This window comes from Falco punctatus, assembly GCF_963210335.1.
Source record: "Falco punctatus genome assembly, chromosome: 4".
NCBI classification, from domain to species: Eukaryota; Metazoa; Chordata; class Aves; order Falconiformes; family Falconidae; genus Falco; species Falco punctatus.
Window position 1 is genome coordinate 88,134,487 of NC_137583.1, and position 26,553 is coordinate 88,161,039.

The 26,553-nt window shown below is 38.3% G+C and overlaps 1 long non-coding RNA gene across 2 annotated transcripts in view; it reads left to right on the top strand.

Annotated features, from left to right (window-relative positions):
* LOC308062401 overlaps window positions 1-26,553 on the top strand; it is a 69,460-nt gene continuing 42,907 nt past the window's right edge. For both annotated transcript variants that reach the window (XR_013927558.1, XR_013927559.1), the window contains exon 1: window positions 1-26,553. This exon is cut by the window's right edge and continues 2,540 nt beyond it. This is a non-coding gene — a long non-coding RNA (uncharacterized lncRNA).

The following is a 26,553-nucleotide window of genomic DNA, read 5'->3' on the forward strand; positions in this document are numbered from 1 at the left end:
GACACTCTTCTGGCATCTTGATTAAGGCCTTCACTTAGCAGTCCAACTTTGTAAATCGGGTAAGCTACTGAATAGGGGTGGACAAAGCATAGATGCAAAAATCATCAAGTAAAGTGAAGCTTTATATCCAATCAATGGCATTAAAGCTGCTGTGTTACAGCATTGAATTATTTTTCAAAAATTCTAAATTAAGATTAGAAACAGAGACACGTTTATGCTTAATAAATTACACATTTGCTTGACACCTCTTCATTTCATCCCACATTTACTGTTCCCTCTTCTTTACAAATTGATGGGTCTTAAGTAGGTTGGGTGGCTGAGGAGGCCAGCTGCAATATGCTGTACACTGATTTATTTAAATTAATAATCTGAACATAGCAAACCCACTCAGGCACTCTTGCATGATTGAATGCATGGGGGGGCAGGTGGGGGGGGGAAGGTTCCAGGCTGGAGAAGAGGTTATCAGAGGTCATACAGAGAGCTCTGCAGGGTCTGTAAATAAGCCCACTACCCACTGCTTTCTGTTGTGGCTTTTAAGAGTAGTGAAAATGTGTTTTACAAAGCTTCTTTATTTGGCATTTAATTTATGATCTCTGCTGTGTTTACAGCCACAGCTGTCTGTAGCCGTGACTCCTCCTCCTATTTATGATGAATCTTTTCTTGCTAATTTCATTATATTTACTCTTGTGTTAAATATAACCTTGGCTAATTGTACTCCTAAATAAATTTTAAATCATAAAAGATTTACATACAAGTCTACAAAACCATCAGTGAAGATGCAGAAGCAGTCAGCTCTCCTCTTTGAGAGTTTTCTGGAGGCGGCTTGAGAATAACTGTGAAGGTTGAGTAGTTTCAATGATATTTTGGTTGACTTTGCAACCTGTCAGCTAAAGATTTGCTGGTAACTTATTCACTTCAGCACTGGTCCTTTTCAGAAATGTATACCTATGTCTTGGCATGTATCTAAATTTTTCTTCAGTGAAAACTTTTTTCCAAGCTTTTTTGCAGTGATGGAAAATTCTGCAGAAATTCTCTCTACAGAAAGCTTATTCAGTTGCTTTGTTGTCCTTACTTTGTTTGTAATGTAAACTCTGTTCATGATATCAGAATGTCCTGTACTTTCAACTCCCTGTTTCTTACTCATATAGGGATAGAAAAATGGTAGTTTTCTCTGTTGCTGTGAAGGAGAATGCTATAAGAACAACTCCTTAGGACAGGAGGAGTTCAACAACTTATCATATTTGTTCTAGGGTAAACAGCTCTGTTCTTCAGCCTTTTCTCATACACAGCCATTCCTGTTCTCTCCTAGACTCCTTATAGTTTCACACCTTTTCTGAGTCCAAGAGAACTGCATAACTGTTACTCAACCATGTGCTACCTGTTTTCTTGTGGTGCTTACTACAGAATCTTGATCTTGTCCTTACTGAATAGTGGTATATCTTTTTCCATACAGTTTATCTAGCCTGGCAAGATTCAGTTTTTGTCCTCATTCCCATTGCACTGCCAGTCCTTTCTGGCATGATGATCACTGTATGGGAGGCTGAGATTTTCTTTGTGGTTGACAGTCTTTGTTTCTAGACTTACAGATATCCAGAAAAGAACTTTATGTTAAAGTGATTATGAATACATGAAATCTTTAATAAATATGTAGTAGCACAAATTTATCTGGAAATCTGTGAGATTTCAAGGGGTGTCTTCCCTGTGCATGGGGAAAAGTGGCTCAGGGTGTTGGTCCCTGCCATATTATCCATGAAATACAGTTTTATTGTTGATTCTGATATTAGACAGGTACCTTGTAACCCAGATTGCTTCAATTTATCTGTTGGAGGGGGACATGAGAATGACTTCTTTTGTAATGTGCTTTCAAACAAACTGACAGAGCTATGTAAAAATGAACAACTGTTGTTGTATGTTAGTATGATTGATATGGTAACGTTAGTCTGATTAATCACTTTCAATAGCCCCCATTTTCACCGTCTAGCTATTTCCAACCCCCCCAAAAAAGACTCAGACCAACAAGGAATGATAACTCTCTCAATACCCTCCCAAGGATGTGCCTTCTCTTCTGTACCTTTTGCGCTGGAGAAGTAGGACACCAGTCTGAATCTGGACACCGCAATCTGTTTTCATGTCCTTCAGTGATCTTTGACAATCACTCAGAAATAAAGCAACATGGAGTACTTTGTGTAAAGAAAGAGGGAAGGAAATTCTGGGAAGATTATTGGGATTTTTTTTTTAGTGTGCACAGGCACTAAAATTAATTTGCTGGCATAGGGTGAAAAAAATGAGTCTGAATAGTGCAGCTGATTATGTTTTAGTTTGGCTGTAAATATTTCAAATTACATCATAATACTGGAAAAAATGCAATTTGTGAAATGTCTTTAGTCCAGTTAGTTTTAGGTTTTGTTTAAAAATTTTAACTCACAGCAAGATGTATATTGTTTGTGGTAAGTGAAACATCTGTGCAAGAACATCACCTCAGCCTTATGCATCCTTGTGTTTAGATATTCCGTGTTTCTCTGCTGACCGTATAGCCACAAAATGCATAGGCAGGAATCTGTTGGAAGAGGTGTAATATCATGGAGTGTTTGGTTTCTGCATCTTCACTGTTGAGGTGGGGGAAACCTTCTCATCAGATCATCTTTAAATTTTAACCTAGCCAGAAGCACACAGACTTTTATAGATTAAATCCAGCATTGTAACTGGAGATCTGTAGGTTCCTAAGAAGCAAATCAAATTCCTTTTGAAATTAGCTAGAAAGTATTGAGGGACACTTGCAAAACCGAAGAGCAAAAGCTGAGGTTTTGACCTGATTGTCACCACACAGCAACCTAAACAAGCTGTGCTGCTGGCAAGCCATCTGTTGACATTACTGTACTGAACATGAGCAGCTAAAAATGTAATTATACGAGGGAGTGATGACAGCATTTTATTCATAATATATCCATCAAATGTATAATTCTCAGTCTAATGTATTTCTCTTTTTTTTTTTTTTTTTTTTTCCCCTGCGGTGGTATGTTAGACCAACTACCTACCCTTTTGCTTTCTGGGAAGGCAAGCTGACCCTTCAGAAGATGGCTAGGGAAAAGCCACGGGCAACTGAAAATGAGTTGCAGAGTGACTGAGGGCTCTTAAGGAAGTTGCATGGTCTAATTCCCTCCTGAGTCCTGGTGTCAGGGTGCTGCAAGGGGTGGGGGGGTCCCAGGGGCCAGGAGCATGGCACAGCGCAGGGTCTGGACAGCCAGAGCCCATCCCACCAATCCGACCAGCAGCAGGGCAACCAGGGAGCGGATTCCCACATTGCTGATCCGCTCTGGGACTTGTGATGGTAAGTCGAAAGGGAGCTGAACAGTTGGGTGACAAATTCTGCTGATGTTACACAGTTATTTAATCACAGCTGAAACAGAGTGTGCGGAGTGGCAGCAGGTTTGCATGGTAGTTATGACTCAGTTCAGTTGCAAAACATGGATGTCTTGTGCCATTTGAGACATCCACACGTAGCTGGTACATTTCCGTGTGACTTTGGGAGCTCTGTATCCTTCCAAACAGGCAGCTGGAGGCAAAGCATCTCCAAGGTTGCTGTGCACCTCTATTTTATCAACTAGTAGTAAAGGCATAGTTATATACAATGAAAAAATACTAAAAAAAGTATGTGGAAATGGTTTCTAGATGAGTTACTACCCCTCAGGAGAGAGATTTTTAAATCATAGCAAATTTTAGCTATATGTGAAAGTATTTTTGGTAGGTAATTGAGGAAAAAAAATAGGAAGTATCATCCTTTTCTGTAGACACCTTACTTCTTCAATACTTTGTGCAATTTTGGTCAATTATCTTAAATCAGATATATTAGCTGAAGAAGAAAAACAAAATAACAGAGGAGGGTGGTCAGGACAAATAAAGATCAAACCCTGTATCTTTACCAGTGGAGGTGAAATAAATTAGGACTCATGCTTTGGAAAAGAAAAAGTTGAGGAAGGACAGAGATTTTGAATGGCACTGAAGAATTAAAGAGGGAATGATTTTTTACTAATCCCCGCATACCACAGGAACTAGGATACTTCCAGGGAATTCTTCTAAATTTTGAGACAGACAGACGGAAGCAATTTTTCATACAACATATACAATAATTTATTTCTGGAGTTCATTTGTCACAAAGATTAAAATTATCAATGGTTTGAAAAAGGAGTGAGACAAGATCTTAGAGGAGGAAATTCTTCAAATTCTTCTCCATGAGAAACAATGGTGTCAGCATCACTCTGGCTGAGGAGTTTCCAATCCATTGATTAATGGGTGCTGGGAAGGTAAAGGAAAACGTTTGCTCCATGCTTCCCTTGTTTTCACATCTTGATTTTTTTGGTTTGTTTTGTTTTTTGTTGTATTTTTTTCTCCTAAGAATCTCACCTGGGCCATCAGACACAAAGTGTCTAAAAGACATCCTTTGCCTTATCCAGAATAACCATTTTTATATTACAAGGAAGAAATTCTTGTGCAGCTGTTTCAGTTTCATTTGCAGTCCTAGAAAACAAACTTGTTGCTGTTTTCTAGTTTGTATGATGTAGGTGTGCAGCAGGAGGACAGCTCCCCCGTGCTGCTGATAGAGCTTGGCCGGGCCGGGGGCCAAGACTTGGAAATTAATTCCTTCCAGCAATGAAGAGTCACCAGTAACCCCATTATACTTCTTTCAGGGCATAAAGCTAGTAGATCTAATTTTGTATCTTGCAACTTGAATATACATATAGAAATGGAAACATACGGTAACTAATTTTGCATGCATATGATTCTTTGCAGACTGGCTGGGGAGAAAAAAAATATTCAAAATCCATGTGATAAATGCTATTTATATTGCTTATCCATTTGTTCAGAAAGTGTGGTGAGAAGGATGATACAATAATCTAGAAAAAATAGATGGAAGCCAGGTGTTGTTTTTGCAACATGTTTCTAGTCATCTCTTTTTCTTAGAGAGGGGGAATAGCTGCATCATCATTGACTGTAAAAGCCAAGTAAGGCCCTTGTTATTCTTACTGCTATGACAGTTGTGACAGTGAAAAGCAATGGTTGCTCCTGGGGTAGAGCTCTTGGTTAATGTCTGGATTCTTCAACTATTTGACAACATTCCTATTCTATAATGGGAGCATTACTCTTTAGTCTGGAGCCTGGTTTGCTTGGGTTCAACCATCTCCAACACATCATTATGTGGTAGGAAACTGAAAATTCCTAAGAGATACTTTTGCATACAATTTTCATCACACTGACATGTACACTATAATCATAGAAACACAGAATCATTTAGGTTGGAAAAGACCCTTAAGATCATTAAGTCCAACTGTTAACCTAACACTGCCAAGTCCAACACTAAACCATGTCCCTAAGCACCAGTCTACATGTCTTTCAAATATCTCCAGGGATGGTGACTCAACCACTTCCCTGGGTAGCCCGTTCCAATGCTTGACCACCTCTTTCAGTTAAGAAATTTTTCCTAATATCCAATCTAAACCTCCTCTGGTGCAACTTAAGGCTGTTTCCTCTTGTTGTAATCACTTCTTATCTGGGAGAAGAGACCAACACCCACCTCACTACAACCTTCTGTCAGGCAGCTGTAGAGAGCAATAAGGTCCCCCCTGAGCCTCCTCCCCTCCAGGCTAAACACCCCCAGTTCCCTCAGCTGCTCCTAATCAGACTTGTGCTCCAGACCCTTCTCCAGCTCCGTTGTCTGTCTCTGGACATGCTCATGTATTTCTTGTAGTGAGGGGCTCAAAACTGAACCCAGGATTTAAGGTGTAGCCTCACCAGTGTGAGTACAGTGGATCACTGCCCTGGTCCTGCTGGCCATACTGTTTCGGGTACAAGCCAGGATGCTGTTGGCTGCCTTGGCCACCTGGGCATGCTGCTGGCTCATGTTCAGCTGTGTGGCAACCGATACCCCGTGGTCCTTTCCCACCGGGCAGATTTCCAGCCACTCTTCCCCAAGCCTGTAGCATTGTGCGGGGCTGTTGTGACCCGTGTGCAGGACTCAGCACTGAGCCTACTTATACAACTGGCCTTGGCCCATTGACACATACAGTCCAGATCCCTCTGTAGAGCCTTCCTGCCCTCACGCAGATCAACATTTCTGCCCAACTGGGTGGAAGGAGCAAGAGTTACTGCTTTCAGATCACATGGCACAGGATAACCAGGTGATCAGGTCCAGTCAGGATCAGTTTATGAAAGGCAGGTCCTGCTCGACTAACCTGACCTCCTTCTATGACACACTTAGTGGCTAAGGGAAAGGCTGTGGATGTATACATATAGAAACATTTTTTATTGTCTTTGACTGCAGTAACCAAATTAAGTTCTAGTTGGGCTTTGGCTCTTCTAATTTTCTCACTGTATAGCTCACATCATCCTTATAGTCCTCCTGAGTTGCCTGCCCCTTCTTCCAAAGGTCATAAACTCTCCTTTTTTCTCTGAGTTCCAGCCAAAGCTCTCTGTTCAACCAGGCAGACCTTTTTCCCTATGGGCTAGTCTTTTTGGCACATAGGAATGGCCTGTTCCTGCTCCTTTAAGTTTTCCTTCTTGAAGAATGTCCAGTGTTCCTGGACCCCTTGGCCCTTCAGGACTGCCTTTTGGAGATTCATCCGGAGGTTCTTCCAAAAGAAGGTTTTATTACACCATTTTCCTATTTCCTCTGTTTCTGTGCTAATATAAAATTAAATAGACTTGCAATGGTGTGAAAATAAAAATATTTAGCTGATTTTCAAGATGAGCGATCAGCTTCAGCAGGTTATTCACAAGCACCTCGGCTGCGCATGCACAGATGATCACAGTGGTGATCTTGTTAGTCAACTGTCCGTCTACACCACTTTCTGGAGATGCCCTTCTTCCTATCAAATAAATACGTGTCATCTCTGATATAAATCTGGGCAAATCAGCCAGGTGGCAGAGCTGCCTGGGACAACACAGGGGCCTGTGGAAACAGCTGTGCAGAATTGCAAAGGATTATCAGTCACTAGTGTCTAGGAAGGCTTATATTTTGGCATATGTTATTTTGGATCTTTAGGCAATTCTTCTCATTATTCTTTTGATGTGTGATCTAGCCTTTAGCGTAAATGTGATGGCTTTTTTGAGCTACAAAAAAACCTAGAATGTCTTAATATGAGGGTTTTTTTCCTGAATTTCATAGAGATCAGTGCATCATACTAGTAATTAAAAAAAACCCCACCTGACAGTGTTTCCAAACAACAATACTCTATTCCATATAAAAGCAAAATTCATGTTCATTTTGGATAATTTTTTAGTCTCAGCAAAAAAAAGAACAACTCGGAGGTTAAAAAATTTAGCACATTTTCTTTTACAAATTTATCCAACTGCTAGCTGTAGTTAGATACCATAAAAATAAAAAATAAAAAAAAGCAAAATCTGTACCAAATTGCAGAACATTTGCATGTAGCAATTTTAGGTTCTTTAAAAAAAAAAAATGAGAAAGCTAAAAACATGCCTTGTAAAGGGGATTAACAGAAGGATTAACTGTGAAGATTAAATTTAGCTTTCCATCAGTGACCTAAAATAGTATCTCATAATTTAAATAATTTCTCTTAAAAAGGAGGCAGAGAGAGCGAAAAAGAGAGAGAACACTTTTTTTTTTTTTACTTTGATTTGTTTGCATCTCTAAGGACTTGGATCTAGTTTAGGTTACTAGAGAAATTAATTAGACAATCTTAGCATGCTCCCCAGTGGACAATAACTCTCCTGTACTATTTAGCAAATACTTAGTTCAAAGGAAGGCAGGTATAAATGCTTTTGGAAGCTGAATCACTTCTCAAATTTCCCAGGAGACTTAACCTCAAAACTGGCCTGACTGGTAGTTCTGAAGAGTAAATTTTTTTTCATCCTTTCACAACCTGACAATCTTGAATAATCGTGGTTGAAAATCATTTTGTGTCATCTTCTGTTTGGACTAAGAGCTCATTAAAATTACATTTCTGCCTCCTGGGAGGGCAAGACCTTTCATACTGAGTTTCAACAGGTGCTTTTCAGATTTCTCCAAGGAGAGTTTGTGTACAGCCCCTGAACACTGTACCTGAACTGTGTAGTGTCAAAATCATTTAAGCTGCATGTCTCTGCATGGACTGTGGGAAATGCATTAGCAGAAATTTATGAGCCATTTAAACCCAGGACATGCTGTAAATCTTATGAAGGAAATGATTTATCAACCTGGTGTCTGGATCAGAGAAGTCTGAATTTTCAGCATTGTGTCTGAATTAATCTGAACCAAATATGTAACCTCTTTGAAGTTCACCTATCATAAACTGTATACAGCATTACAGTGCAACTGCAGCATGCTGGAGGGAACATGTGTTCCAGCCTGTGAAATGGCAAATTTAAGAACGCTGCCTGTTTTCAGGAACAACTCTGTATTTATTGCATTATCAAAGAGGTACGGACCCTGAAAATTACTCTGGGTTTTCAATTCAGTTCTTTTACATTTTCCCAAATGTAGGGTAACTGGGCCAAAACCCAAGAAAGATACTGTAGCAACTGCTTTCTACCTAACTACCTTTCCCCTACAGTAAGTTTGTTTTGCAAGATGTTCCCAAGAAAAAATACTTTTTGTCATGCCAAAATCTTCTTAATATTAAAAATTCTGCATTGAAAAAGTATACATTTTTGTGGGGAGGAAAAATCCAAATAATGTCCAAAGCCTTGTATTTTTCCTTTTTCGTGATACATTTATTCATTTATTTATTTATTTATTTATTTAATCCATTAAAAAGAGAATACAGAGAAAGCGTACATTGATTAGGTTCCTGGACTCCCAGCTATGCATTTTTTGCAGAAGGTAACATGGAAGATTTTCCCAGCTATACAGATTTCAGTAAGTTGTGAGTAGTGGAAAAAAGATAACTGAGGATGAAAAGTGGAGGAGTATATGGTTAATGTGATCCATCACCTGCTATGGCCATAATGTGATGCTTGTATGCAACAGCCATAACATTAGCACATGTACAATGTGGCTAAAAAGCTGGTGTGCTTACAAGCTGATCAGCACATGTTTAGATTTTTGTGTTTTCTGGATCACATACTAATCCCTTTTATGTTAAGACAATGCTTAAACAGAGCTTTTTATTAGCTTATAAAACTGCAGCAAGAACATTCAACATGAAAGAGATATTAATTTGGTTTCAATTGTCCTCAGAACAGACCAATCCTTTCTGGTAATGTTTCTATGAATAGCTGAATATTCATCTCAAATGTAAGTATTTTTCTTTCTTTTGTCTTACATCATGGAGTTAACATGTCAGCAGAAATTACAGCGATCAATCACTATAGCCTTACTTAAACTCTTACTGTCTCAAGTCTTGCTCTGCTTGTGGGATCCTGTTTTATCACTGCTATTCTGTGTTTATGACCACACAAAATCACTGCATCACTGCATGGCTCTGATCTGCTTCTCTGCTCAATCCCTTTTTATCTGAAATAAGAATTATATTGAGTATAGCGTTTGGGATTTTGTGAGACATTGGCTATTATTTGCGTGACCTACTTGTAGTATTTATCTGCTGTTAATGGTATTACTGAAACCATAATTAATTGCAGATTTTTGATTCACCGTTGATAGTTGGCTTTTCAGGTCCTAGTACTCACTACGGTTCCATGAATTGGCACTCTGACAGTTTTTCAATAGTGCTGTATCCTGCCTTTGCAATAGAGAAGCTGGGCACAGACAATATAATTGAGCAGCCCCAGATTATATCCTAAATTAATGATCAAGGCAGAAACCTTACCCTCTAGAATTCTAGTTAAGTGTTGGCCTTCAATGTCAACTATCATATAATGACCAAACACATGTGGTTCATGTCATCTCAGCCAGACAATCATCATAGTAAACAATAATATCTAGAGGGGACAGAGTACTTATGACTAATCAGTCACTTAGTGACATCAGGTCAAAAATGATTAAAAAAAAAAAAAAAGTAACACAAGGACATGGCTAATTATGTAAGTGGTATGACTGTGTGTGCATGCAGACTTTTAAATATATGCAGGCAATGTATATGTATTGAGAAAAAATGTTACTATTAGTGTATTGCTGTGAGTATTGCTACCCACTAAAATTTCCTGGGTCTGTTTTTTCCACCTAAGTTATTTCAGTGTATTTCCTGACACAGTGTCTGTCAAAAGAGAAAGAAATAGGAAATTTTAGACTCTAACCAAAGTAGAAGTACACAGAGAACATCCTGGTTATTTTTGAAAGTACATACATGAGGATGCTGTCCCCTTAGCAATACCTCTAGTGTAACTGAAAATAATTCAGGGGAAATTCTAAATGAATTAAGTCAAGGGCTGAAATTATCTTACTAGTATTTTCAAGTATACTTGGAAGTCTTAGGTATAATTTCAGTGTAAAAGTCACAGAATGAAGTTATTAAAATTTCCATTCCACCTTGTCAGTGCCTACCTTTTCATCAGCTGGGTTCCTCCAGACTTGTTCTGCTGTCCTTAGAAGCTTGTCAGTCTTCAAGCCTATCTATTGCTTGTACCCATTCTGTTTCTGGAAATCAGGCAGTGCTGTACCTAAAGGGCTCCAGTTGGCAAGTCTGGTTGGAGCATCCCTGATGTATCTCTGCAAGTTTGGAGCTGACATGAAACAGTAGCACTTTTATCCAAAAGCAGGGCCAGAGAGGCAATGCATCAGGTTTGTTGGGGAGGAGGTTGGATTTTCATGTGGCATAGTGAGAGTTTTGAGTCTGGCTTGAGTAGTAAGGTCATGGCAAAAGAGAATTAGAAAGCCCTTGAGCCAGGAAGTGTGTTTGCAGCCAGTGGTGAGAATCACCTCCTGCAGGAAAGGCAATTTGGTTCCAGTAACATTTCCATGAAGTCATTCTATATGTATTCAACAGCTTTCATCTAAAATGCATAAAGAGTGCTTGCAGCAAACCTGGTATCTGTCTTTGCGTTTCTGTAACACGTGTGCTAAGGTATACAGGTGGGGTTTATCTACCAAGGGATGGGAAAGTAGGAGGACCTTAATCCTATCTCCTGCTTTTCCATGTAGCACTGAAGTCATTAGTATTCCCAGTACTTTTAGAGAAGGCTTATTTATGTGCTGGGAACACTGGTACTGTCTCTTTTTTTTCAGAAGTATGCTGGGTTAAGGTTTCTCACAAACAGAAATGCTATGGCCTGGTACAAACCTTCTCATGACCCAGTACTGCAGAGAGATGTTCCAGCTATGACATGCAAACACTGTGGCTGCAATTTAATAATCTCATGCATGTACCCATATCGCGTTAGCAGCTATTTAGAATGAACTATGAGTCTTTCCTTTAAGTGTACCTGACTGGCATTTCTTTCATAGCTGAAGGCAACGAGGGTTTTGAAAATCAGTGGAGGTGTGTACAAAAAAGTTTGAACATTAGAATTCACAATATAAAAGTTCAATATGTTGTGTTCTGGCTCTTAGCTAACTCCATGAGTTGGGTCTGATTTCTTTTAAAACTATACCTGCTTCTTTCGGTAACTGCTTGCCCATCCAGGCCTGGGTGTATCTTCATATGAGATCGCATGAGGTGAAATAATACTCAGCCTCATATTTTGTTAAAAGTTGCATTATTATTTTTTTTAAAAAGGTGTCTATCAAAGCAATATATTATGTGCTTTTTACTGTCTACAATAATTGATTGCCTGTACTCTGGAAGCTATATTCTCTCTTTCTGGACACTGTATATTTATTAGACACTCAGAGAGTTAGCGGTGCCTGCAGAAGATAATGCTTCTGTGTTGCTTGTACTAAATTGGATCCTCGGGTCTTGTACAGTAGTTGCTGACCAGTAACAAAATTATTAAACTATTAGCATATCACTAAGTTTTAAATCTCTCATCATGTTTAATACAGCTATAATAACAGCCTGTGCCTTTCTACTGTTCATTTCTGACAGAATCCTTCAAAAATTGTTCTCAAAAGGCTACTCTGTCTGCTGTCTGCTGCACCAGCCTTGTTTACAAGGCTGTCTACCTCAGCTATCATGTATTAATTGAGAAAATGATGCTAGGCCCCATTGGCATCATATTCAGAATAAAAAAACCCATGTGTCCCTATTGTATAAGGGAACAGATTTCTAGTACATTACTGCAGGAAGAAAATAAAAAAGAAAGGTTGTCAAATGCAATATTATTGATGCCTGAGCTTCTGTCAGAAATATTAGCAAGGTCATAGTGAAATAGAAGTAAATGTGTTATGGCTAAGTCAAAGGGATCCAGATAGTCAGCTGCTAAGGTGTGTTAACAGACATGATATTTCAGGAAGTTCACCGCAGAATGCCACACCAGAAAGCTGCAAGCCTGCGTTTACCCAATATGACAACAAAATTCTCTTTGTGGCTCACTGCACACAGGGCACAGCTACGTAACACACTGCTAAGCAGGTCTATGACAACAGTTTGTATATAAGCCACATATAGTACTTGTCAAAAGCTAAGAAAGCACTGAGGAATCTAAGTTACACATGTGTGCAGGCAATACTGTTCAATGCATGGGCTGCTTGTTATAGTATACAAAATATTTAAACCTTCAAGAAATCTTCCTTAAACGTTCTGGAAATCCTTAGTGTGCTTTCCCAAGCAGGTTGGTAGATGCATGGTAGGACAGACAACAGAAGAAGTGATGTCTGTAACACCATCCAAGTAAAAATTTTGATCCATCAAGGGTTCATTTGATATTAAAAAGAAGGAAAATGGTAAGTGAATATAACTGAAGATTAAAAAATTAGCAAAGTTAACTATAATTGCACTGGTTTCCATAGGGTAAAAAGCATGTGTAAAATATGAGCATTTTCCAAACAAAACCAAAGCCTAAAGCCTCAAAGGGTTATAAACAAGATACCTTTGAAGGAAGCGCACATTACACATAGCTGGGTGTATGCCACAATCACTTTTGTATTGGTTTTCCTTATAGCCTGTTGCTTCCAGCCCATTATGTTAAGACTAAAGAGGTGAAGAAGTTTTTTCATTCTTCTGCTTTTCACATCTGTCAGGTGGTAGAGTCAGAGTGTGAATCAGGTGAACTTAGCAAATACTACTTGCATGGAAACAATGAATCAGAAGAAAAAAGTCTCCAGAGAGACTCCTGGGAACTCTGCATGTGCTTACAGAGCCCTGGTGATGCAAAGTGCTTCTTGTCAGTCTGCAAGACAGTGGGGTTGGAGTTACTGCAGGATCTTTGAGGGCAGACACCCCTCCACAGGCACAGCTGAAGACTCCTTGGCAAGAAGTAGATGAAAGACACCTGCCAGTGGAATACGTGGGTGAAGCTAAGGTTTATTTTATTGTAGCATTTCGGTATATAAAGGGGACTTAAAAGAAAGGGTGGTGAAAGATGTTTTACAAAGGCCTGTAGTGATGGGGCAAGAGGTGACTGTTTTAAACTGAAAGAGGGTAGATTTAGATTGGGCATAAGGAGGAATTTTTTTACAATGAGAGTGATGAGACAGTGGAACAGGCTGCCCAGTTGTGGATGTTGTGGATGCCCCATCATTGGAAATGTTCAAGGTCAGACTGGATGGGGCTTTGAGCAACTTGATCTAGTGGAAGGTGTCCCTGCCCATGGCAGGAGGGTCGGACTAGATGATCTTTAAAGGTCCCTTCCAACATAAACCTGCTATGGTTCTATGATTCTATGATTTTCCTCTGGTGCAAAACCCAGATCATTATGAATAACACTATGTTGTCTCATGTAGGCATACTCATGCAATTGCATCCTCAGGGCTTTACTTAAACAGTCCTTTCTCAAGTTTCACTTTCATTAGTTTCATTGGGATTTATGGATTCTGAATGCTTTTCCAGCCTTGAGTAGTGCTAGCTTTGGCTGAAAAAGAACAAAAAGATATGAAAGTCTTACAGCTTTACCCCTAAAGGAATTTAATATTTAATGACAAGTAGTTTGTTTTTATGTTGACTGGGTGTTATAGATGTTGTGAACTCAGGATGAAAATAAAACCTTTAAGCACATCAAAGATGAAAGACAAAATTGACCAAGTTACAAGCTTCATTTTTATGCGTCTCATAATGCTCAGCTTTTGTTAGCTGTCCCCCTCTCAGCTACTCTGTGTCTGACACAGATATTTTATGTAGATGTCATGTATTGCCCAGCTTTTCAGAATACATGCTTAAGAGGAACACAGTATCACTGTCTTTGTTCTGGAGTATATTCCAGAGTAATCTGCTATGGAGATTCATTATGTTATTTGAGGACTGTGGATGCACACAGGGCAGAAGGTCATCTTGGGGAATGGTCAAAGTTTGGTCTTTAAATAAGACTCTAATAAATGTGAATTCAACCTCCAAATTGTTGATGACTTTTGATGAATCTAGTCAAACAGTAGGATCTGGAAGCTATTATTTACAGAATTGCTGAAGGTTTCTGAAAAGGAGGTATCGCCCTTTTCTTGCCCTTTTTATTACATTTAAACTCTCTCTGGACAATTAAAAAAGAGGCAGGGCTGGTCAGGACTGAGAACTGCATAGAGGAAATAATCTAGAATCATGACAGATCGAATTGAAACATAGATTTTACAATTGTACTTTAAATGCTCTCTGTTTCTGTCAGGCATCAACTTAATCAGGCATCAGCTTAATCAGGCATCTTCTCCGTCCACAGCGCATTCAACATTACGATACACTATAAGCTATTTTTAATGTAGTTATTGATAGTATTGGGAAAATCACAGTAGTTTTTCTTTCCTTTTTTTTTTTTTTTTTTTTAAGAGTAAGCTGAATTAGACCAATAATGAATAAATTTGAAAATTTTAACCTTAAAGTTGGGTTTCATTTTATAGATCAGATACTCATTTCACTTCAAGCAATGAACCATATAGGTTATGTTTTTACTTTCTGATTTGCAGTTGAAAAAGCATTTTATCTTGTAACACAACATGCATACGTAAGCAGTGATACAAAGGACAAAAGGTAAAAGATCAGGTAATGTAGTGAAAATTATGTCCTCAGTACTACACTATTTTTCTAAGTGCTATTGTTACCATGAAAGTGAACAGAAATTTGCTTGACTAGCGAGAAACTGTTAGGGGAATATTTAGAACACTAATCCAAGCGCCCAATCCTCCAGGACTGATTTAGAAAGGTACTTGTGAAGTGAGTAGTCTATTGACCTCAGCAAAGATGACCGTATTGGAAATAAAGCACATGTTTTGCTGCAGCAGACACATAGTGCATAGAATGGAGTTTGCAAGTTGCTGTTGAGGAATAATCAAGCAGCCTGGGATCAATACCTATGCCACTACAGTTCCAGTGCCAGATACTTTAAATTCAGGTCAGCAGTGTCTTTATACATCCTGCCTGTTTAATTATAATTTGAAAATTGCTCATGCATCACTATTTTCTGACTCTACAGAACCATAGCTTAATCATGTTAGCAACTGTCTTTGATTTCTCTTTTATAATGGGTACAATTTTGCATGATAGGACAGTTAAATCAGCTTAGATTGCTGGTTGGTTTAGCTGTTGTCACCATATTATCCTTAATGTAGACGTAGTTTTAAAATTGTATCTGCGTGTCCTTGTGCAAGTGTGCATTGGTTCCTCCCATCTTTTCTCAGATGAGAATATTTTCTGTTGGCACATTCAGAGGCACAAAGATTCTATTGACTACATTATGACATTGCTAAAAAAATATCCATTATTGGGAATACTACAGAGAGGAGATATGTGTATTAGAGAAATCACTTTTGAAAAATGTTTCTTTTTTACAGAAGTCTTGTGTATGTGTGTGGACAATGACTACATATATGTACTCATTTTTTGTTGATAACAGGAATATGCTAAGTGTTTAATCACTAGGGAAATAATGCAATATCTGTGGGCAGTTTATTAATGTAATTTTTTTGCATCCCACACCTCTGCTTCTTATGGCTAGGCCAACTGAGTATTCTGTGTCGCTATTACTGCATTAACTCTATTACATCTTTCTACAACAGTCAAGCAAGGCTGCTGGTAATATTTAATGTATTATTTTGTTTACGCGTCCCTCTTACAATGAGGTGTCCCTCTTATGCATGTGTAGAAGAAAAACTAAATGTGTATTACTTTTGAAGAAAGATACAGTTAAAAGTCATTTTAAGAAATGCATTTGTTTTCAGAAGAAGGGGCATAATCAGCCTTAATGGTTCAATGAGGCAGAAGTCATTGGTCGGGGAGATTTTTGGGAAGGGAAGCTACGCATTATTAATTTTCTAGTCTATTTTACTTCCAGAATTTATGTGTAATCTATCAGCATCACATTATTTGTGCTTGTTGAACTTTGATGCTGGAGACTCAGATTGGTCATTGATAGAATGGAAGGGCTCCTTGGGGAGTGGAAGCGCATAGCATGCGTGTGATTGCTTTTCAAGACATAGCTGGGAGCAGTTAAGTCAATCTGAAGTTGCTGCTTAGCATCTTATTAACTAAACGGTCAGAAAGGAGTAATAAAGCATATTTCATAAACCTAAAGTTTAAATTAGAGGCCACTCTTGTGTGTTGCTGCAGGATTCAGGTTACATGTGTAGATTAGTCTGATGCTCTTCTCCTGACTAAGGAGAAGTTGTGCCAGTCTTTTTTTCTGAACTGCAGTGTTTTCCCTAAGGATGCAGGCCAATATTTTAGGCCATGTTTTATCTTTTCCTGGAGAACATGTTGTTTCCATAGGTTATTTTCCCCTAGAGCTAAAATCTGAGTATCTCGTGCAAGGTGTAAAGGTTTATTTGACAATGTACTTAATTTTAGGAAGGAATGCATACAAGTCATATAGCATTTACTCAGTTGCGATTTCTAATGTTATTTGAAATAATCCAGGAGGATCCACATGAAGAATACACCCTGTAGCAATGACAAACAACGCAGGATGTATCTTCAAGTAGGAATTAATTTCCATGTTGCTCCTCATGGATGGAAAATAATGAGCTATATTTAATAAAGCTCTTTGACAAATAAAATAATAGAAGTAGTCATATCATTTTATGGAGTTTTGTTTTGGTTTTGAGTAGTTGGATTTTTTTGTGGGTTTTTTTTGTTGTTGTTTTGGGTTTTTTTGTTTTGACTCTTTTGTTTGTTTGCTCATTATTATGTCTGTTATTCCACCAGTTTTCCAGCTTTCCTACACAATCTGGCCTTGGAATTCCATATTGATTAACTAATCCGTTTCTGAGAGGCTACAGTCTACAATGTGGTTCAGGTATTATTTTTTAGTAATTTTTTTTTTAAAAAATTGACTTTGCTCAGTACGTTTCTTTTTAAACTTTGCTTAGATACAATCCCAGCTGATACTGATAAGCAAAATAAGACAAAGTCTTTGTGACTTTGGAGAACTAAATCAGAATCAAAAGATACCACATAAGATTTCACGATAGGCCAAAACAAGAGGCCCTTTGGGTCCTTAACTTAACTGGGTCTACGCCAGGATTATCACACTGTGCTATGACATCCTGACTGTCCCTGTACTTAAATAGATTTTAGAAAAAGTTTTGTTTTTTGTTCTTACACAGTACAAGCAAGGGAAACAGCATGATCTCCTCACTTCCACTACTATGTCCTCCTTTACCACCTTCCCAAATGCATTTTTTCTATATTTGTATTGATGGGCATTTAGAATTAGTTAATGAATTAGCAACCGAGAGCAAGAAGTTAATTGTAAGCATGTATTTTGAGGTTATTTTTTATCCCATTGAAAACTCATTAAGAATCTCACCACTAATGTCTTGCAGTAGAATCCTAATTACTCAGAATAACATCACTAGCATATCATATTAATCATGAAACACATACGTAATCAAAAAAATGTAAATGAAAGTGGATATTTAAGGTCAGCCTTCATTCCTGTAATCACTTATGTACCATGATTATGGTGTTTGTTTACTCTGGAATTATGCTTGGTTTCTACAGATGTAAAAGGAAAAGCCTGTGGATTGTTTTTTTCCCATAACTTCTATTTCCAATTTACACAGACAAAGAGTAAATATCGTTAATGCTCTGTGGCTGTAGTAAGATTTCATGCCCCATATATCCAGTTGTATCCTGTAGGCATTTCTCACCATCATCACCTCCTGCTACAACACAGAACCAGAAGCCTCCACAAAGCTGGATAAAGTGCAACACCTTTTGGAGAGACTCAGCCTGTCTCTGCCTCCTTAGGGGTGGTCATGCTGCGGGCAGAATTGCTGAAGCCCTCTTTTCCCTGATATTCAGCTTCTGTCCCCATTCTGAGCACCCTGGGAGAAGTTTAGGTAAAGCAGGAGCTGCAAGGTACTGTGTCCTTGCTCCACGTAGGCTCCACCTGAGACAATTAAGGCCTTGTGATGTACATCTGAGATGCAGAATAGCTTTCACCCACATGAAAAGACCAGCATTAGAGCATGTGTTAAAACATTAATACCTGGTATATTTAAAATATTTATATTTTTTTAAAAAAAATCTTTTCCCCCACATTGGTTTATAGGTTAAAATTATACTGAGGAGTGTGGTTAATGAAGTTTAAGCCAAGCTAAGAGCTCCAGAACCAGCCTTAACCCAAGGAATATTTAAACAATTCTACTAATAACAATTAATAAGATGCTTTATGCAACACACACACATATGCACACTCCAAAAAAAAGTGTGCTGGCTTATGCAGGCAGAAAAAAATTACTAAAATCTGTTTGAAAGTTCCATATATGCATGGGTTATGATGGACTGTCAAAAGGAATAATTTCCAGGGAGCCCTCCAGGTAAGAGAGAGTAGTTGGGGATGCTGAAGTTGCCTCAGGGTGCAATTGCTTTTCTCAGAGCCTCTATACTTGCAGAGAATCTTTCTTCAACAGCCCATCTGAGACCCATAAATTCTATTATGTTGATGAGGCTCATTTATCCTGACACCAGTATTCACCTGTGCTATGAAACTACAGAAATCCAAGGTATTTTAAAGGCCAAGGATAAGAAAAACAGAAGATATTTCATTTGACAGAATTATACCTTTTCCATTTTTGAAGGTTGCTGTATGTATATTATGGGAAGTTCTCCAGAGGTTAATTTTTTGTTCAGGAATTTGTTCAAGACCTATATAAAATGGATTCTGCAATTATTAATCACAGCAAGAAGCAGATATTCATTGAGAGGGGTTCTTTGGAATCTCATGAGACCACTGAAACAAGTTTGTGGGTGAATATCATCCACTGGAAAACTAATAGCTTGCAGAATTTTATTCATAGCCCATGAAACTGCTCTTATTACTAATTAAATGGGGCCTTTTTTAGGTACATATTAGAGGTGTGGGATTTTGGCCATGTTGAGAATGTGCAAGGAATTTATGGTAAGGTTTAAGCTGAACTAAGATAATTTTAATAATGTGAACATACATGTGCTTGGGTCTATTAAAAAATAATCTCAACATGGTATTAAATATGTTAGGCTTTTTCAGTATTTAGGTTTTGAAAACATTTCCATTCCTAGAAACTGGAAGACAACTTTGAAATAAGAGCCATTATTCTGAAACGGGAGGCTAAAAAGGAGGAGGTACTTGCTTTGGTTCAAAATTACCTACAGAACAGAGCAAAGCATTGCTGAAGACATAATTAAATCAAACATGTTAACATCTTTGGGATTTTTTGTCCAAGAATATTTGCAATGTTTGATCTGATTTCTTACAAAAATCTCTGTTCAACAAAACTCTCTTTTTCAGCAGTCTTACTGTTTGTGAAAAAGTCATCCAGTTCTGGTGCATCTTCCTCATACAGCTTTCCTTTCAGACAAGGACTGAAGGCCTGGTTCTCAAATAGGATAAAAGTTCAGAATCAGATTTCCCAAAGTGGTTACCTATTTAACAATGGCAAAATTGTGTTCAAGCAAGAATAGACAATGTTTCTGAAACATAGTTTTCTATAACTAAATTGGCTAAGCAGAAACTATTGCCACCATTTGCTTTCTGAAGTATCCGTGTAGTTGCCAGTTTATGCTGACTTGGGGAAATTCCACTGTCAGCCATGCAGTCCTTAAGCATCCTGCACAGCTTGTGAGACCTCCTTAAACCTCACAGCTTTGCATCCCTGCAATTTTTGTGGCACACATGTTAAGTTTGCCTCCTGCAGAAAAAGACTTTCATGAGAATAAACACATCTTTTGGATGAAATAAGTCCAGCTGGTTTTGCGTGTTGTTTTTAAATAGCCCCAAGGACTACCTAGGACTGTGCTTGTACAGAGAACAGTCCTGTCATAGCAGTGGAAGTGGTGCAAAGAAACAAGGATTTCTTCTTTAGTCTGCATCTGAATCATCTTGGGTCACTTTAAAACATTGTTTTTCTATGTTGCTTTTGAAAATGTGTGTAGTTTAGGACAGTGGTCTCCATGTTTTTTTGCTCATACATCCCTATGAGCACCCCCAATATAAGTATATTTATTTATTAATTATACACATGCACTACTGTACTGATACATCATGTACATTTTAGAACATACATAACAATATAAATTTAAAAGGATGAGATAAATATTAACTAAACACTATTTACAATTTTTACTTACTTATTTATTAATGGTACAACAAATATTTTCCTCTGACACCCCAATGGATTGTCTTGCACATTCCCTAGGTTGTGTGCACCCAACTTTGGAGATCACTGATCTAGGACATGAAAGAGAGCCAAGGCAAAATTTAGACTGGGGTCTTAAAGCTTTGTGACTTCTCATGTTCCCAGGTTTTCCAGCCCCACTAAGGATTCTGTGATGGCTTCTCCTTGCTAATGTTGCATCAGGGGAGCAGTATAGACAGAGTTTTAAAGCATCATAGTGTGACATTGGACTTGGTTAAATGTCTTTAGCACTCTTAATGCAAAATAAGAATATCCACATAGGGAATTGTGGAATTGCTACAGCATTTTAAATTCAGAATCTCACTAATTTCCCAGTAGTCTCCCCTTATGTAAGGCACTATTTTCTTCCAGTTTGAGCTCCTAATTTTCTCATGCTTCTGAGAAAGTGCCAACTGTAGTTGATGAAATACAGTTCTTTGCTCCCAATGCTTTCCATTTTTTTCCTTAATGCACCTTTCTAATCTATAATAATGAAAAGCACATTAGAAACAATGACTTAGGCTCTAGATGTTGTATACTTGATGTTACAAGTCACACAGGTTCTTTCAGGTTCTGATATGCTCTCAGTCCAGGTTGATACTGAATTTCATTAACCAATTGAGTGAGCATGCAAAATCATATAGTGATTTTATAGCAAAATAGGCAGTCCCTGTCATCTCCTCTGAAGGAGATGCTCCTTTAAACAATTAAAAGAAAATTTTTCTAAACACGAGGACAAGAAGAAGGTTGAGAAGATTATCTGTCAGCATCTGGAATGCACATAGCATGCATTATTTTAGACAAATTACATATTGTGTGCGAAGGATTATAGTTACTATAGTAACAAAATGTGCTTTGATTACTTAAATATTGTACGCTATAAATCTTTGTGAGGAATTCTCTTATTACAAGACCTATCCCACGCTGAGTTTCACTGCACTAAAATGGAGAGGAAGGGGTGCTTCCATGAGCATTTGGGTATGCTGTCCTTAGACATTATCTAACCCTCCCATCATCATCACTCAATACTCCATCTAAAGCAGGAGATCTATGATCAAAGCTATCAAACTGAAACTATTTGCAAGAGTTAAACAAAACCACAAACAACAAACCAGTCATGACCTGATTCTTACAGATATAGACAAAACTTCATCCTTGGTCCCTTAATAATATTACCCTCCTTTTTAATCTCTCATTGTGAGATTTTGGCTCTAGCTTCTTTATTGTACAGCACCAGAATTAAAGAATGAATGATTCAAATACATATTTTATGTTGTTCTAATAATGTACACTTGATTATACTATAAGACAGTTCAAAATCATGTAGAAATCAATGAGTTTGTTGTTTTGTATAGAGGGTCTGTATATTTTGTATGTAATTTTTGTCTGATTTTTCCTTCTGGATCCATTTCAGTTCCTGAAAATCAAGTCAAACTCTCTTTTAAGTTAGAAAAAAAAAAAATCATTTTGATTTCAAAGGCAGTTGGTTCTGCTGTAATGATGAATTTGGTCAGCTTTCAGGGCACATACAGCCCTGATCTAATGGACATGGAGACTGCATGGATCAATAGTTTCGATATGCTCAGGAAACTGGAACTCCAGGGAATCCTTAAAAAAGTAACAGCCTTTCTGCCCACGCAGAACTGTGTACCTTTGTATGTTAAAACCTGATACACACTGCCAAAATAATAATGCCAAATTTCAAATCATATTGGTATAAGAATTTCAGTGTTTGCAGCTGAATGCTTTGATTAACTGCAAAATAGTACATGCACTGTTTTTGTAATCTGTCCCATAAAGGCAAATATTTTGATATGTATGTGTATACATTTGCAAGAATTAACAAAGCAAACCATTTATGGTTCCTTTATTTTTCTTAATTGAAATGCTTCAGGAGATTAAACAACCCTTGCATAACCTCTTCACCTGTTAGTATTGCAACAAACTGCTTGCCCCACAGATAAACTGTAACTAACAGCTTTTTCATGGCTTGAAAGTTGACTTGCCTAGCATAACTGTGGTGTTTTGGCAAGGCTGGCATGTATCCAATAGCCCTGCCAAAAGGAACAAGGCTAAAGGAAGTGCTGAAAGTTAGAGTTTCCTGAATGAGAGGAAATTTTTACATTTTAGAAACCGGATCCTACAGTGCTGACAAAATTAAATGTCACTTCTAGGCTAAGATCTATCTCAAATGTGAGTTGAACATATATTTTTGTGAGGGTAGTAGGGGTTCTTCTAAATTGGGCTGGAAGAAAAAACGGACCTTCAAATGAGTGTGTGTGTGTGTTGAAAATGGGTGGGAGGGGAAAGGGTAAAAGCAACCAAGAAATTCCTAGAAAGTGTGAGGAAAGGGAGGAAGGATGCATGGGCCGATTATGGAATCTTCCATTCCTGAGGCAATTTAGGCATGCAGGAGTACTTGGTTCCTTTAACTATGTGCAAATGCTGATTTTGAATAGACTCTGTAGCCTCTGCGGTGTGGATGTGACTTGGCCTGAGAAACTCAGGGGCACTGAGGTCCTACCAAATACTGTTTAAATACAGCCTTATGGGTTCTGAGGTTTGTAACAATGACAGACTGCAAAAAATCTTGTGCTCCCTAGTTTGCATGGAGGTGAAAAGAACACTCTCATATGACCCTGCTTCTATTGCCCATCCTCATGTTCCATTTTTTTATTTTTCTGGAGCTGAGGCTTGATGTCCAGACTCACTTTTCTGACTTTCTGCCTCAGATAAATCTTTCTCTGAGGGTCATTTTCTTGTTGGTTTGTTGTTTTTTTTTATTTCTCCCGAAGAAGAACCAAGTAAAGTTAAAAAATAAAAACTTTAGGACTTGGCTTCTGGTGTTTTCTAAATATATTATTAACAGTTCTGTTAATACTCCTAATTGGGTGCTTAAAGTGGTCTGACATACTCCATGAAAGCCCACATGGAGAAAAAAAACTCTTTAGAGACTTGAGATGCCTCATCTTGTTTGTTTGAAACTTAATTTTGATTTGGCAGCCTATCTCTTCACTGCTGAAAGATTGTGTGTGCAGTTGTGATATACTATATTTAATGTGTGTTACATGGATACATTTCTGCAGAGGTTTGGTTGTATCGTGGTGATACCATGTCTTAAACTACCATAAGGGCTGAATCTCATTTTACTGAACTCTTCTACTGTAGTATACAGGGCATGGTCTTATAGATTAATAGAGAAAAGGGGGGGGGGGAAATGACAGCAAACAAAATATAAAAATTACTTTGTCCTGACTTAGGGAAGTCTATTCATGATTTAAAGGTGATATTCCCAAAACAAGGTGCTTGTTATTTGGATGGGTATTACATTTTTGTATTTGAATGTTTCTAGCAATGTGTGGTAAGGAAGTCTGGTATCTGCAGAGGAACCAGGAGCTCACATCACACTTGTAGTCTCACACACATTAACAAGGGAAAGGGTTTCTTCAGTAACACAAATGCCTCATAAGGGCTCTCAGTTACCATGCATAAAGTGAAAATGTCATTCTGTGTGTGCATCAACAGGCCAGTGTACATTGTGTATTTATTATATGTAGTGTACCATATCATAAAGCATACAACAATGTGCATTTATTGTGCATTACAGGAATGACTGTAATATTTAAAACTTTTGAGATTGTTTTTTAAATACATGATAAATCAGTGGAAGAGGCCAAACACACAAACCTTTAACAAATGTAATGTCATCACAAGATGTAATCTCAGTGAGACCCCCAGGGAACCTATTAGTGGTAGTGCACAAAGGGCACCCATCACTCTGGAGTGTGGGAGGGTTAATTCTGGGCACTTTGGGAGTGAGGTTTGGCATTGGTTGAAAGGACCATGGTAGATATGTGTTCCAAAGAACACACAACACCCCTTGGTCCCTGGCCTCCATAAACTCCACCAGTAGTACTTTTTATAAACAAAGACAGGTAATTGTCTACTCATCTATTGCCTATCATTTGCAAGCTGGTTTCTCAATATTCCCATGTAGGAAGACACAGTAAGGGAGAGGTCCTTCCAAGAGTCTGCTCAGTGCAGAAGCCACTCATGATTGCTGGGAACTGCCTGCTAGTGTTGCCTTTCTCCAGCAGGCCACAGGAAAAGCTAAAATGATTGACTGCATAGTCTCTCTTAAGCTTAAACCTAAGTGTAAGGCATGATTTGATTGGTCATTATTATTCAGTGTCTCCTGTCTTTTTGAAGGAGATAAAAATTGGCAGTTGCTCTTATTTTAAATATTAAATCCTTTTTGAATAAAGTTGTTCAGTTAAATGGCCAAGTTCCTACCCAGGAGTAATCTGTAATAAGCACTCTGCTGAGAAACAAAACCATGGCACGTTTCCATTTGTGAAGGGTTTGCAGCATCTATTATAAATCAGACACTACCAACATTGAGGAGGTTAGCTTTTCCATTTTCGGAGTCTTTTTGAAATATTTAAGAATAACTTCTTAGGAAAAGTGGATTGCGCTGCCTGTTAGCGTTAGCTCCCTAAATTTAGTGCATGCTCTTACCATTGAAATCTCCACACCTACTACACACTTCCACTAGCTCTTATTGCTTACTGCTGAAGTCTAGCATCCACTGACAGCTTGTCCAGCAGCTTGAAGACTCTCTGGAGTTGTAAAGTGTATTTTAAATACATCAGGACTGAATATTACGGTCAGCAGTCATCATTTAGGGATAAGGCAGATACCAAACTTCAGGCTGAAAACGCAAAGATGTCCTTCTCAGTCTCCATGTGACCAGGATTGTCACAGTGTCTAGTAGTTTAAAAAAAAAAAAAAAATCTCCCTAGAATATTTCAATGGATTTCTAGCATTACCCTGTCTGTTTAAAAGGCTATTTGTTTACAGCATCTCAAGGAAGATATCTCAGTGTTTGTTGCTAATGGGATTAGGTAGCCGAGATTTGCCCATAGAGGAAGAGTTGTAAGCTTTTTAAAGCTGTTGTGCAACCATCTGTGAGCCCCTCTAGCAAATCTGGGTCTTCTGTAGTATTCAAATTACTGGGTCAATTTTTAAATACAGGTGTGTTCACTGAGCATAAAAGCTGAGGAACTCTTAGCTGAGGAAATCTCTTCCCTTCTTCACATGTCAAAAACTGATTTGGTGACTTCATTTTCCACCATAACATCCATGCATTTAAATATCTGTGCTTTCTATTTTAAAAATAGACAACCAGGAGGGAAAAGGACAGTTGATGCACTAATGGTAGTGAGAAGTCGAGCTTTAACATCACATGCTTTTCCTTTTTTGTGGGTTTGTGGTGTTTGTTTTTTCTGTTTTCCTCCTCTCTTTCCAGACTCCTGCCCATCTTTGTAAGTTTAGAAGATGTAAGAATCATGCTTAAGTAAAATAAAGAGCAATAAATAGGAGCGAATTATTGCAGTTGAGCCTGGAAGTTCTTTTTTTGAGATTTTTTGCATGTGGATGTCTGTGTACAAGTACATTTCTGTGTGTCACCTCAGGGTAACTTAGAGATGAGCATAGCAGATGCATAGCAGGACTTCACACAGACATTTAAACAGAAAAATTGTTTGGTAACTGTTCAACAGCCTTAAAAGTGAAGAAGCTCAATTTGACACATCAAAGCAATTGGCAGCATTTTCCTTCATGTATTTGCTGCTAACTCATGGGAAGAACTGCCTCCACTGAACTGTTGCAGTCTCGGATAGACTGCATTTATTGAGATAAATGGTAGTGATGAGTGGTGTTTCTCAGGGGCTGGGACTGGCACTGGCACTGTTTAACATCTTTGTTGGTGACATGGACAGTGGGATTGAGTGCACCCTCAGCAAGATTGCTGATGATACCAAGCTGCGTGGTGCAGTTGACACACTGGAGGGTAGGGATGCCATCCAGTAGGATCTTGACAGGCTTGAGAGGTGGGCCTGTGTGAACCTCCTGAGGTTCAACAAGGCCAAGTACAAGGTCCATGCATCCCTTCCAACCAAAACCACTCTATGATTCTATGATTCTATGAT